The sequence below is a fragment of the Schistocerca gregaria genome, chromosome 7 (genome assembly GCF_023897955.1).
Source record: "Schistocerca gregaria isolate iqSchGreg1 chromosome 7, iqSchGreg1.2, whole genome shotgun sequence".
Taxonomy (NCBI): Eukaryota; Metazoa; Arthropoda; class Insecta; order Orthoptera; family Acrididae; genus Schistocerca; species Schistocerca gregaria.
In genome coordinates this window covers 300251854-300264834 of record NC_064926.1, presented here as the reverse complement: position 1 = coordinate 300264834, position 12981 = coordinate 300251854, and the positions used below count along the sequence as shown (strand labels likewise).

The 12981-nt window shown below is 43.3% G+C and overlaps 1 protein-coding gene across 5 annotated transcripts in view; it reads right to left on the bottom strand.

Moving 5' to 3' along the window:
• Window positions 1-12981, bottom strand: part of LOC126282042 (fat-like cadherin-related tumor suppressor homolog) — a 1587586-nt gene that overhangs the window by 1039863 nt on the left and 534742 nt on the right. Inside the window, exon 1 of one of the 5 annotated variants that reach the window (XM_049981456.1) lies at window positions 8765-8961. The exons of the other annotated variants lie outside the window; for them this stretch is intronic. The gene's annotated coding sequence lies outside the window, so the exon portion shown is untranslated. Of the gene's footprint in view, window positions 1-8764; window positions 8962-12981 lie in introns of those variants that run through there. 5 annotated transcript variants of the gene reach the window in all.

Here is a 12981-nt window from a genome sequence, read left to right as displayed (position 1 = left end):
CCTGGTTCAGATGAAAACCTGGCGAGAATCACTGTTCAGACTATACCTGGACTCGTCCGTGAACATAACCTGGGACCATTGTACCAGTGACCATGTAATGTGTTCTTGACATCAGGCTTTACGGGCTCTCCTGTGACCAGGGGTCAATGGAATGCACTTTGCAGGTCTCCGGGCGAATAAACCATGTCCGTTCAGTCGTATGTAGTCTGTGTGTCTGGAAACAACTGCTCCAGTGGCTGCGGTAAGGCCCCAAGCAATGCTACCTGCAGTACTCCGTGGCCATCTGCGGGCACTGATGGTGAGATGTCGGTCTTCTTGTGGTGTTGTACACGTTGGACGCCCCGTACTATGAGCATAAGTGTATTTTGTTCATTATGCTTTACATCGAACTTAGTTTCGTGCAGTAGTGAGTCAGAAGTCGATCAAAACAGTTGATTGTAGTTACTGGGCATTTCACAGTTCGTTAACGATTTTACATATGGATTCGTCGTCAGAGAGCGAGTGCCAGTGCTGAAACCGAAGGAAGAACTGAAATTTAAAACCAAGTTCAATAACGAATGGGGTAAGGTTTACTAACGGTAGGAAGTATGCATGAACTTCAGACGTGTAGGTTTCAGTTTTATCAAAAGTCTCTATAAAGAAACATCACTAAACTTAAATGCAGAAAACATATTCAGGGTGACCCAAAACTCCACTATCATTTAAAAATTCAATATCTCACTGAATAACGCAAGCAGAAGCGTAATGGTTAGCGCACATGCTTGAAATGACATGCGGTTTTATTGATACAAAATAACCAACACTGCGTGAAATAACAGAAATCAATGTGGGCCGTACGACGAAAGTATCCTTTAGGACAGTCCGGCAAACTATTACGTTAATAGGCTACGGTAGCATATGACTGACGCGAGTGCCTTTGCTAATAGGACGAGGGGCTCGTGACCATATCGGTTGGATCCAAGACGAATGGAAAACCGTGTCGTTGTCAAGAGTCCCGATTTCAGTTGATGTGAGTTGACTGTAGGGTTGTTATCTCTGGCTACTTTGAGACTATTTGCGGCCATTAATGGACTATATGTTCCCAAACAACGATGATATTTTTATGGATAACAACGCGCCATGTCGCTGGGTCAGAATTGTTCGAGACTGGTTTGAAGAACATTCTGGGCGGTTCGAGCGAGCCATCCTGATTGCCCGACATGATCTCATCGAACATACTATGGGACATAATGAAGAGTCCAGTTCGTGCACAAACTCCTCCACCAGCAACACTTTCGCAGTTATTGACGAGTACAGAGTCAGCATGGCTCAATATTTTTGCAAGGGACGTCCAGCGACTTGTTGAATCCATGTCACATCGAGTTGCTGCAACATGCCGGGCAAAAGGAAATACGACACAATATTAGGACGTATCCCGTGGCTTTTGGAACTCAGTGTACGTATCGTTATTCGGATCCCACGGAGAGTTTCGGTGTGTTGGTATTCTGTGGACGCCTAACAGCTACTGTGTCGTCGCGTCACATACAAGCGTACGGCCTCCGTACGCTTATGGAGAGCGAAAGTGTGAACATCAGTCTTACTGCGGCAAACCTTCTGTAAACCTAGCGGGCCAGATATCTCCCTGACACAGCTATCTTTTAGTGGACGTGTAAAATGCCTGCTTTATGAGATAAACATGCAATGGGAAGTGTTAGTGCTAATAAGAGCCTTACTTCAACCTCCTGACGTAATAGGGAACCGCTTCAGGCATATGAATAGGATTCCGCGACAATCGAGTTTTACTTAACTATGGTATAAAAATTGCTTTTAGATACCAATATATTAAAATGGAAAATGTATGAGTTTTCACATCCTGCAAAGTCTTTGTTATGTCCCTCGTAAATAAATGGAAATCTGAATCTACAGCGAGCATGGCTGACATGTAATTTAATGGAATTACGGAGACACAGTTTATTGACAAGAACAGTGGTAATCAGGAAGGGGAATAGCTGATAACCTTCAGAAGCAAAAAAGAAAAGTTACTGCCGAAGGGCAGTTATGGAAACGTCCATATTACAGAGTAAGAAGTTACACAAAATGCGACGTTATACTAACAGTAAGAACGACGATTTTTGTAGGCTTTTCGGATAATCTGTTGCCGAACACATTAGTGTAATGTTTACTGTGGAACTCAATGTAATTATCTTGTCGTCGAAGGCGCTTTAAGCTACGACTTCCACTGTTCTTTGTCTGTAAAATAGCCAGTTAAGGCGCTGAAACAAATATTTCATCGTGCTGAGAAACATGTTAGTAGGTTTTGAAATACGCATCTATAGGCAGACGGGCGTGTACTGGACGTAAAAATAATAAATGAGGTGATACTGAAAATTGAGAATCAGGAAACTTAAGTATGTTGAACTGGAGCAGGGTAAGAAATTGTGTGTAGCAATGGATGAGACGGACGGACGGTGAATGGGAAAGGTCAACAAAAATTAAGTAAAATACAATAATTGGTATGGTAAGTTCATTGTTAAATAAGTAAGATGATACTCGTCTTAAATTCAGCTGAATTTTATTTTATTTTTTTTATCAGTATAACGGTTTACCAGGTGCTCTTCAATTAAACCGTGTTTACCTGGGTAAAAAGCAATAACGATGTACATTTAATTTCATGTACAGGCAGTTGATAACAAAGAAGCTCCCTCAAAAGGCGTACTTCCTCTGACAAAGTAAAGTGCTGTAGTACAATGAAATATGCAGTCACGTACGTTACATCTAATAGATCAGTCAGTCAATGAAAGACCTACTCTGTTGGTAGGAATCACAAAAGCAGCTATATCGAGCACCAAGTTCCTGCAGTTAGATGTGTAGTACTAACAAGAGTTCAAAGCAAAACTGCACATTGGGTTTCTATCCGGAAATAGAATATTTAACTTCAAAAGACAAAATTAAACTGCTTACTACGTAAGTAGGCTGTTTAGGTTTTTATGTTGGTAACGCCAGGTATGAAAATCACTGACTGTGCTGTGTGCAATCTGTGGCTGATTGGCATTGTTTGAATATTGGCTGTTGTAGTGTTGGGCAGTTGGATGTGAAGAGTGCGTAGCGTTGGGCAATTGGTGTTGGAGGTGAGCCGCCAGCAGTGGTGAATGTGGGGAGAGACATGGCAGAATTTTGAGAGCGGACGATCTGGGCGTGTGTCCGCCAGAATTGATATATATTATGCCTTTTGATCACTATTAAGGTAAATAAATTTTGTTCTCTATCAAAATCTTTCATTTGCTAACTGTGCCTATCAGTAGTTAGTACCTTCAGTAGTTAGAATCTTTTATTTAGGTGGCAGTATTGGCGCTCGCTGTATTGCAACAGTTCGAGTAACGAAGACTTTTGTGAGGTAAGTGATTCATGAAAGGTATAGGTTATTGTTAGTCACGGCCATTCATTTGTGGGAATTATTGAAAGTCAGATTGCGTTGCGCAAAAAATATTGTCAGTTTAGTGTTGATCAGAACAAGTAAAGAGAGAAATGTCTGAGTACGTTCAGCTTTGTTCGGCTGTTTGAAAATCTAATAACGTAAGAGGTTTATCAGCACAGTCATTTATAATTTTTCTAAGGGGACGTTTCAACTATTAGAAAAGCGTGTAAAGATAACTTTTTTCCTTGTAGATTTTGTAGGACAAGCACGGTGCCAGACCGAAAATGAACATGTTTTCTATATGTTTACAGGTGGATCAGGTGTAGCTGTTATTCCATTTCTGACGGCCGCTGTGGCCGAACGGTTCTAGGCGCTTCAGTGCGGAACCGCGCTGCTGCTGCTCCTGCTACGGTCACAGGTTCGAATGCTGCCTCGGGGATGGATGTGTATGATGCCCTTAGGTCAGTTAGGTTTACGTAGTTCCAAGTCTAGGGGACTGATGACCTCAGACGTTAAGTCCCATAGTGCTTAGAGCCATTTCAACCATTATTCCATTTCTGGATTTCGTACTCTTCTTGTTGATTGTTGAGTAGATGTGCTCAACTTGTTGAGTCATTTCAACTCTGATAGTGGTTTCTCGTCCTATTCGAAATAATGTTTCCCTGAAGTGAGAGGTGGACCTTGATGGAGGCTACATGGCGTCTGCATACAGAAAGGACAAGATAAATAATTAAGATAATGAAGCAATATCGTTTATAAAATAATGATATCATTCAGAAGAACTAATGAACAAAAGATATTCGCATTTACATATCGACCTTAAACAATATGTCAATTCACAACAAAGCTCGAAATAGACTTCTGTATTCTGTATTTGTCGATAGACGATAGGCTAAGTCTAGAACCAGTTAGCACCTCCTGAGAGGTGGACGCTGGGAGCAGTGGCCGGCCGCTGAGCAAGCCTCGTCTCCTCCTTTCGGAGGAGCAAGCTTACAGCTTATAAAAGAAACGAACGCCTGATAGCCTCGGGCAGATGTAACACGAAAGTTGATGGTGAGTCACTAGAAGCATCAGGTACCACGTAAAGCCTCTTCGCTCATTTTGGTAAATAATATTAACGATCACTATGCACAACGCCGCTACTTATTGTTAAAGACGCACAATAATGTTACGTAGCTACGGGTGGCAGTGTCCGTCAACATTCCGGAGCGGCTCTTCGTCAGCCGACTACCACGGATCACAGAGGGTCCAAGCATAAGTGTGCGATAAATATACAAATTTACGTGTACGTGCTTCACAATCTGAAATATATACTTATTTTTTGTGGTACGAGGTTGTAGGTAACCGTAATAAATAACGTGACTACAGAGACAAACGATAGCTTACATTATAATAGCAATTATGGCACGAGAATCTGAAGACCTATTTGCGTTGTCTTTTCAGTTACCAGTTTCCACTGTAGAAAACCACAGAATGCTACTGAGACACTATTGCAATTGCTCTTCGGAGGAGATGGTCAAGGACTGTAAGTTCACTATATCGTTCTCTGGAAGGGCAGGTCGGAGTGGTTCAAATGGCTCTGAGCACTATGGGACTTAACTTCTGAGGTCATCAGTCCCCTAGAACTTAGAACTACTTAAACCTAACTAACCTACGGACATCACACGCATCCATGCCCGTGGCAGGATTCGAACCTGCGACACCACACCGGCCGACGCAGGTCGGAGTGACCAAAGAAGATTCAGAGAGTGTTCCTCCGACATTACCACTTGATAAATACTGGTTTAGTTTTCTAGAACACCAGTCTTCTGACTAATCGGTTTACAGTGACATAAAGCGTGATTCATCGAATTTACATAAGACTGCAGAAAAAGGTAAGAATCGCCACAAGAGCTGTCTTACTGTACAGAACAAAATAATGACATTGGCGTTTACCAGCACGGTAAGATGATTTTTCTCATGATTATAATTACTTAATTACGGTTTCTTGCATATAAGGTACAACACAGGCATTCATACCTGGGTGCCAGTTTTCAAGGCTATGTGCTTTTGGACATTCACTTCACAAAATAGAATGTATCACTGTGTTTATATAATACTTACTATGTAAATTCTAATTCTGCTGCAGGAAAACAACAACCGCATTGTACAAGTGAGAAAAAGATGCAGTGGACCTGATCAGTCGACACCTGTGGATACTGTACGCAACACAAACACAGTTCATAAAATACCGAGCATTAACAACATCACTGGGGAGTATAGGCAGAGCTGTAGAAAAGACGAAAGGCAGAAGTGGATGGCAATCAGTCAACAGGGACAGAAACCTTTAAACGTATATTCGGAAGACGTTAGCACTTTTACAGCTCCCAGACATATAACGTGACAGCGGCACACCGGGGGCCTTCGTTCCCTCAATGTGGCAACAACGTGGACAGGTGTCCATTCACAGTGCAGCTTGTTCCTTCTACCTGCCTGTAAGAGGCCAACCGTCGTGCCTTTGTCACTGCAAAAACGTTGGAAGATTTTGTTGCACTCTACTGTTAAGATTTTTAAATTAAATACCGACATATTCCTCTGATTTGTCTACTTGTTTCAGTCTTTCCGACTATAAAATATAACTGACTGAAAAGTGTCATCTCTTGGATACTGAAGGCAGTATAATTTCGAAGTTATCATTTAAAAATGGAGTCCAATGATGCTAATTCTAAACAGGAACAGATATCTATTATGTTCACAATCGTTTACGGGTGAAAATGAGTAACAACAACATAAAACGTAAAATTATGCAAACAAGTACTGTACTTGTATGCTCAAACTTCAATGAGTATTTATTTTCCTTTTTCTTATTTACCACCAGGCGTTACACAGCCTTCACTCCATTTCAGATGACACGCAACCAAAACGTTCTAAGGTGCAGTTCCATCCAATAGCGAGGAAGGAAAAAGTACGTAAACAGACCAGTAAGACAGCTAAAGTATAGCGCGACCACGATATTATTGCACTTCATCCCGCGGCCGTTGTCGGAAACGCGTTTTTATTGCAATAAGTACAGTGGTGACTAAGGAAAACGCATTGTTCTCTGTATGATTTCAAGGCAGTTATGTCTATACTGTTAAGTAATTCAGCGTGCCTCGTGAAATGTCGCGATGGAAACTCACCATAAGACGACCGACGCCCCCTCACTTCCAGGGGGAATACTATTGTGATCGACTATAGTATAGTATCATGTTGTTGTCGTCGTTGTTAGTCGGAAGACTGATTTCATGCAGTTCGCTACACTGATTTGTCCCGTGAAGGCCCTTTACCTCTGCATAGGTACTGTAACATTCATCCACTTGCACCTGCTTAGTGCGGTCAAGCCTCAGTTTCTCTCTATAAGTTGTACTGTCCCACTTCCATACAGCAACAAATTATCAATTCATTCATGCTTCAGGATGCGTCAGTCGATCCCATTTTTAGTGAAGAGCTGCCATAATTTGCTTTTCTCCAATTTGACTAAGTATATATCTTCACTGGTTATTCGATCTAGCTATAATATTCAGCTTCCTCCAGTCGCACCTTCTTTCAAAAGCTGCTTTTCATTTGTTTTCTGAACTATTTATCTCCCTCGTTTCACTTCCCTTCAAGTCTACACTCTAAATACCTTCGGTAAAAACGTTCCAACACTTAAATTTGTAGTCAATGTTCACAATTTTTTTCTTTCTTGCAAAAAATGATTTTTGTGCTGTTTCAAGCAAGTGTTTCATATCCTCTCTACTTCAGCCATCGCCACTAGTTGTGCTAACCAAATAACAATGCTCATCTGTCACTTTTAGCATATCGTTTCCTATACAACTGCCAGAATTATCACCTAGTTTAATTCGTCGACAGTCCATACTCCTGGTTTACTTTTCTTGATGTCCGACTTATACACCCTTTTCAAGACACTAACCACTCTGCTCAAATGCTCTTCCAAGTCCTTTACAGAATCTGTCCTAATTAAAATGTCACTCATACACCTCAAAATTTTTAATCTTGTCGCTGACTTATTATTTTTCACTTTCCCAATTTCTCCTCGCTTTCTTTTACTGTTTACTGAATGCACAGATTGAATAAGACAGAGGATGGGCTACGACTCTGTCTCATTTCCATCTCACTGCTGATTCTGTTTACATCCTGCAGCTCTTGTAACTGCAGCCCAGTCTCCACACAAGTTGTAGGTAACCTTCATGTAGTTCACAAAGAATTTTACACGTTGGGCATCTGCAGTTGCTGAAGGTCATGATGAATGTCAGCACCGCTGACAGTTGGTAAAACTTGGTTTTAATTGAACACCGATTTCAGGGCTTACAGGATCATCTTTAACTGCAAAAAAAAAAACAATACTACATTAATCCATCAGTCTATCACTGGTGAACCAAACGTTCTTAGTCAAGGTATTGCCGTTCCGAGAATATTGCCAATATTTAAGAAGTTTACACGAACGAAGGCTACTTGCGATGGTTTTCTTATTCTGTGTTATTCAGTCTATGCATTGAGCAAACAGTAAAAGAAAGCGAGGAGAAATTGGGAAAGCGAAAAATAAGACAGCGACAAGAATAAAAATTTTGAAGTGTACCTGTGACATTTTAATTAGGACAGATACTGTAAAGGACTTGGAAGAGCAGTTGAGCAGAATGGTTAGTGTCTTGAAAAGGGTGTATAAGACAAATATCAAGGAAAGTAAACCAGGGGTATGGACTGTCGAGGAATTAAACTAGGTGATACTTCTGCGAGGAAACGATACACTAAAAGTGACAGATGAACACTGTTATTTGGTTAGCAAAACAGTGGCGATGGCTGAAGTAGAGAGGTTATGAAACACTACTTGTTAGCCTGTAGGGGGGAGGGGGGGGGGAGTTCGTCACTCTCCAGTTTTTCTAGGTTTTCGTTCCATAGAAAGGAAGGTGGTCCGTGCAATATCTTCTACTAACGTTGCCGGTTAGGTCGAACCGATATACTGGCTACTCACTGCAAGTGCAGGTATTATCTCAAACCAGACACGGAAAGCGCAGCTTCCAAGCATAGACCCAGCCTCTGTAAATTTTATCCTTTTTACATTCGAAATTTCGGTGTGTATTTCTGTCAACATTGTCAAAAGCCGCTAAGACACAGCACCGGCGACAATCTCAGAGTAGCAGTAAGGGCCAACAGAGAACTTGTATGAGTGTGGGAGGCTGAGAGTATGATGAACTGGAGGAGGAAGAGAGCAGACGCGAGCTCACCTGGCCGCGACAAGGCTGTTTTACACGGACTCGAGCAGAAGGCGAGGTGCTCTTTGTACGACCAGGAGAACAGCTCCGGAGGCAGCTGAGCTCATCGGGAACAAAGGAGCAGCGGTAGCCGACTCACCTCACGCTGCTTCCAGAGACATTGGACACGGCCGCTGAAGGCACGCGCGACGGCATAAATCACCACCAGCAGGGAGGCAGGCAGCCGGCGAGCGCACAGACACACGGGGAGCGGAGAACGTTACGCGCACACGCTAGCCACAGAGCAGACAACACAACACTGCGCGACGCGGCTGCTACGGCCGCTTGGCACTCACTGGATGGCTGCGGCACAAGCAGGGGCCGGCCGCGCGTGGAATGCGCGGCTGTGGTGCCGGGGGAGGGGAGGGGAGGGTGGGAGCAGCTGCGGCCGTATACCTGCTGTTCTGACCCCGTCCCCCCCTCCACGGCGCCGCGCGGCTACACCACGACCCCTCCCATTCATGCTTTCCCAGGAGGTCCTGCGACGCTGTCACTGCCCGAAATAACAACTCCACTGCCGCCGGCGACGGCCGGATGTCATGTGTGCTAAACACTGCGTCTATGTGGACGTGCGCTTTGTTCCGCAGCCGGCGTCCAGGGAAACACTAATTCCCTGTTACCATAAGGTAGCAACCGAATTAGACAAGAAAATTGTAGTGACGTGGAGACAGCGGTAGTACGCAGGAAACCGGAAGTGAAACACGGGTTATTTTTGAGGATAACACACATTAAGGCGGCAGGTGATGTAGAGTATGGATAGATCCTGCAAAGAATACGGGACGATACGCTTAGAAGAAGAAAAGTAAATTGTCCTGTCTATTCCACAGACATGGAAGTGGCGCAGACGTCAGCTGCTAAGACTTTCACGGAAGAAAATTAATACTATTTACGGATTTCCATGAAGTTAGGACTTAGATAACATAAATTGTTTATTGTAATTCCTTCTCAGTTGTATTATGCTGACGACTAGTTTCGAAATAGCAAGTTCATTTCCAAGACAGGTGTATTAAAGCTGCACTAATAGTGCTAGGTTAGCCAACAATCAACTCAGACATAGGTAATAAAAAAATGGTTCAAATGGCTCTGAGCAGTATGGGACTCAACTGCTGTGGTCATCAGTCCCCTAGAACTTAGAACTACTTAAACCCAACTAACCTAAGGACATCACACACATCCATGCCCGAGGCAGGATTCGAACCTGCGACCGTAGCAGTCGCACGGTTCCGGACTGCGCGCCTAGAACCGCGAGACCACCGCGGCCGGCGACATAGGTAATATACAGAATGTTTCACAGTTCACGTTACAGACTTCAACAGCTTGTAGATCGGACTTAGTAGATCACACAGGAGACCATGTCCAGAAACGTCATCCAACGACGCTACGGAGCGTCAAAGTTACAGGCGCCGGAACTTGAAACACTATGTACAGGGTGGATTCGTGATGGTGTTACAGACTTTCTAAGATGATGTAGATGGATAAATGTTTCAAACTGAGATAATGATCTCTGTATCGGAAACGAGCGGGTCGAAAGTTATAAGGGAAAAACCGTTCTGATACCTGTGACAGTTGTTCAAATCGTTCAAATGGCACTGAGCTCTATGGGACTTAACATCTGTGATCATCAGTCCCCTAGAACTTAGAATTACTTAAATCTAACTAACCTAAGGACATCACACATACCCATGCCCGAGGCAGGATTCGAACCTGCGACCGTAGCGGTCACACGGTTCCAGACTGAAGCGTCTAGAACCGCACGGCCACACCGGCCGCTTGTGACAGTGGAATACATGTACTAGTATTGTTGTTGCTGAGATTGTAGGGTAGACAACTTTCAGAGAAGGTAGCACGGACCAAAACAAGGGAAAAATGTGCGGCAAACACGGGCGCTAAAATGCATGCCTGACGAGCAATGAGCAAATTGTCACCTTCGCTACTGTGAAATGACATAAGTGCTCATAGCGCTTAAGGTATTCTGTATTCTTTTTAGAGCCCGTGCTTACTAGACATTTTTTCTTGTTTTGGTCCATACTACCAGCTCTGCATGTTGGCTGCACTATAGTCTCAGCAACACGTATTCCACTGTCAGAGGTATCAGGACGGTTTTCAATTATACTTTCGCGTCGTCCGTTTCCGGTACGAGGACTCTTACTTCAAATTGAAACACGTATCCTTCTCTGTCATCCTAGAAAGTTTGCAACATCATCACGGAATCACCCTGTATATATACAAATTTACAGGCACCGGCGGCTATATCTTTGGCGCTCTACAGCGTCGTTGGATGACATTTCCGGACGTGGGTTACTACACAACATCTACAATTGTTTAACACTGTACAGGTGTTTCTTGTTAACGTTTATAAAGCGCCGAAGCGATGTAATTACGCTGAGATAAGTAATTTAAGAAACACGGGGTCCAAAATGTCAGGAAATCCCCCAAAACGTTTAATATGTGACATCACCAGATGACGCACCTTGCCGCACGTGCAGCTGCTGGGCTTGGGCCGAAGGAAGGGATGACTGAGCGATACAATATTTCCTGTCGAGAAAACGGTGTAGGTTTCTAACGCCTTTTGTAAATGCGATCTGTTGTAAAGGAAGAAGATACAAAATTATTGTCCTCGCTGTAAATACGTAGGAATTGTTCTTATTTTGTAATTATTTCCCTTTGCTCGTTTTTTTCCCTTTTTTTACCGTGCATTATTTGGTAGAGAAAACGTAGGTCGTTTACTGGTAACGGCGCAATTCGGAAGCTTTTACTCGTTTACTTGTGACGCAATACGGTAGTCTTTTGTTGTAATGCACTGTGCAGAGAACCAGCGGAGACCGCGTGACCGGTAGACAAAATAACAAATCTTACCTCAGTATAAACACAGAATTGATGCAATGAAAAAAATACTGCCTGTCAGACTCAAGATTTGAACCCTGAGCTCCACGCGCTGAAGTCGCTCACGTAGGCCCGGCACGACACCGACGTGAATATTTGACTTGATTTGGGCCTCGCGGGATTAGCCGAGCGGTCTAGGGCGCTGCAGTCATGGACTGTGCGGCTGTTCCCGGAGGAGCTTCGAGTCCTCCCTCGGGCATGGGTGTGAGTGTTTGTCCTTTGAACACTTTTGAACTTGAGTTGGGTGATCAGGTGCGACAAGCTCAAACAGTACACGGGCGGAGAGGTACGTCATTTGCTGACGTCACATGTTCAACATTTGTCATCGGCAATTTGTGGGCCGACGTGTCTTTTACCTAAATTACTTGTCTCGGCGTCATCTAGGTCCCTTTTTGGGGTTTTTATGTGCTAGTAAGAATGACCCTGTATAGGTAGACAATACGTCACATGGAATGTCAAACCAAATTTCACGATGGAAATGCATTCATGAAGTGCAGCTGAACTTTGTTTTACGGCCTCTAGTTCAACTGCGCTTCATGAATGCATTTACATTGTGAAATTTGGTCTGACATTCCACGTAACTATGTATCATGTGTATATCAGCTGTGTGTGAATTAATTGTCACCTAACCAAGCGCTTCTAGTGCAGATTTGATAGGTCTGGTGTGTAAATCAATTTGGTAGTTCGAAACTAATCGCCAGTAAAATAAAACGCGACTGTGATGGAATTACGGTAAAGATTTTATAATAGTATTTTCATGTTGTTTTCTTTGTTTAATGGCCTCTTTTTTCCGCAATCGCCGTTACACAAGTTATAAAATTTGTAATAATATTATTCTCTTTTGCTCTCTATAGCCAGACAGATGTTTTCGTAAACAAGCTTCGCTAACTTTGATGTTCATTGATTTTTTCATTAGCTTTTTTCAGTTTTTGAATGCTTGTACATCCCTCATTAACTGGCTAGGTAAATAAGCTGCATTTTTATCAGTAGAGGACATTACGAGGGCTCTGTAGTTGTATTAGCAAACATCCTTTGTTAAATATGATAATACCATGGATGCCTCATAATGCCAACTACTAACAAAACAGCTTTATGTAAAATCTAAAATTTTGCCGGCGAATCAACTGTTGTAAGAGATTTCAGGCTTGCAGCCGGTCGTCGTAAGATTCATTACGTGATATTTCGGCTGGACAACTGCCAGCCATCTTCAGGTGAGCCGAACGAGGACTGACGAAGACGTCCTCCGCTCCGTCTTACATAGTGCGCTGATGGTACTGCCGCGCATGCGATGAAGTCGTGGAGACAGAAGGGCCACACCGTCCAGCGGCAGCGCCCTCGCTCGTGGAACTGCAAGACTCAACTCTGGGAGAGTTCAATTTTGATTCTGGTCCATCCTACTGGTAAGACATTTCTAATGTCTTGCATACATCGTGA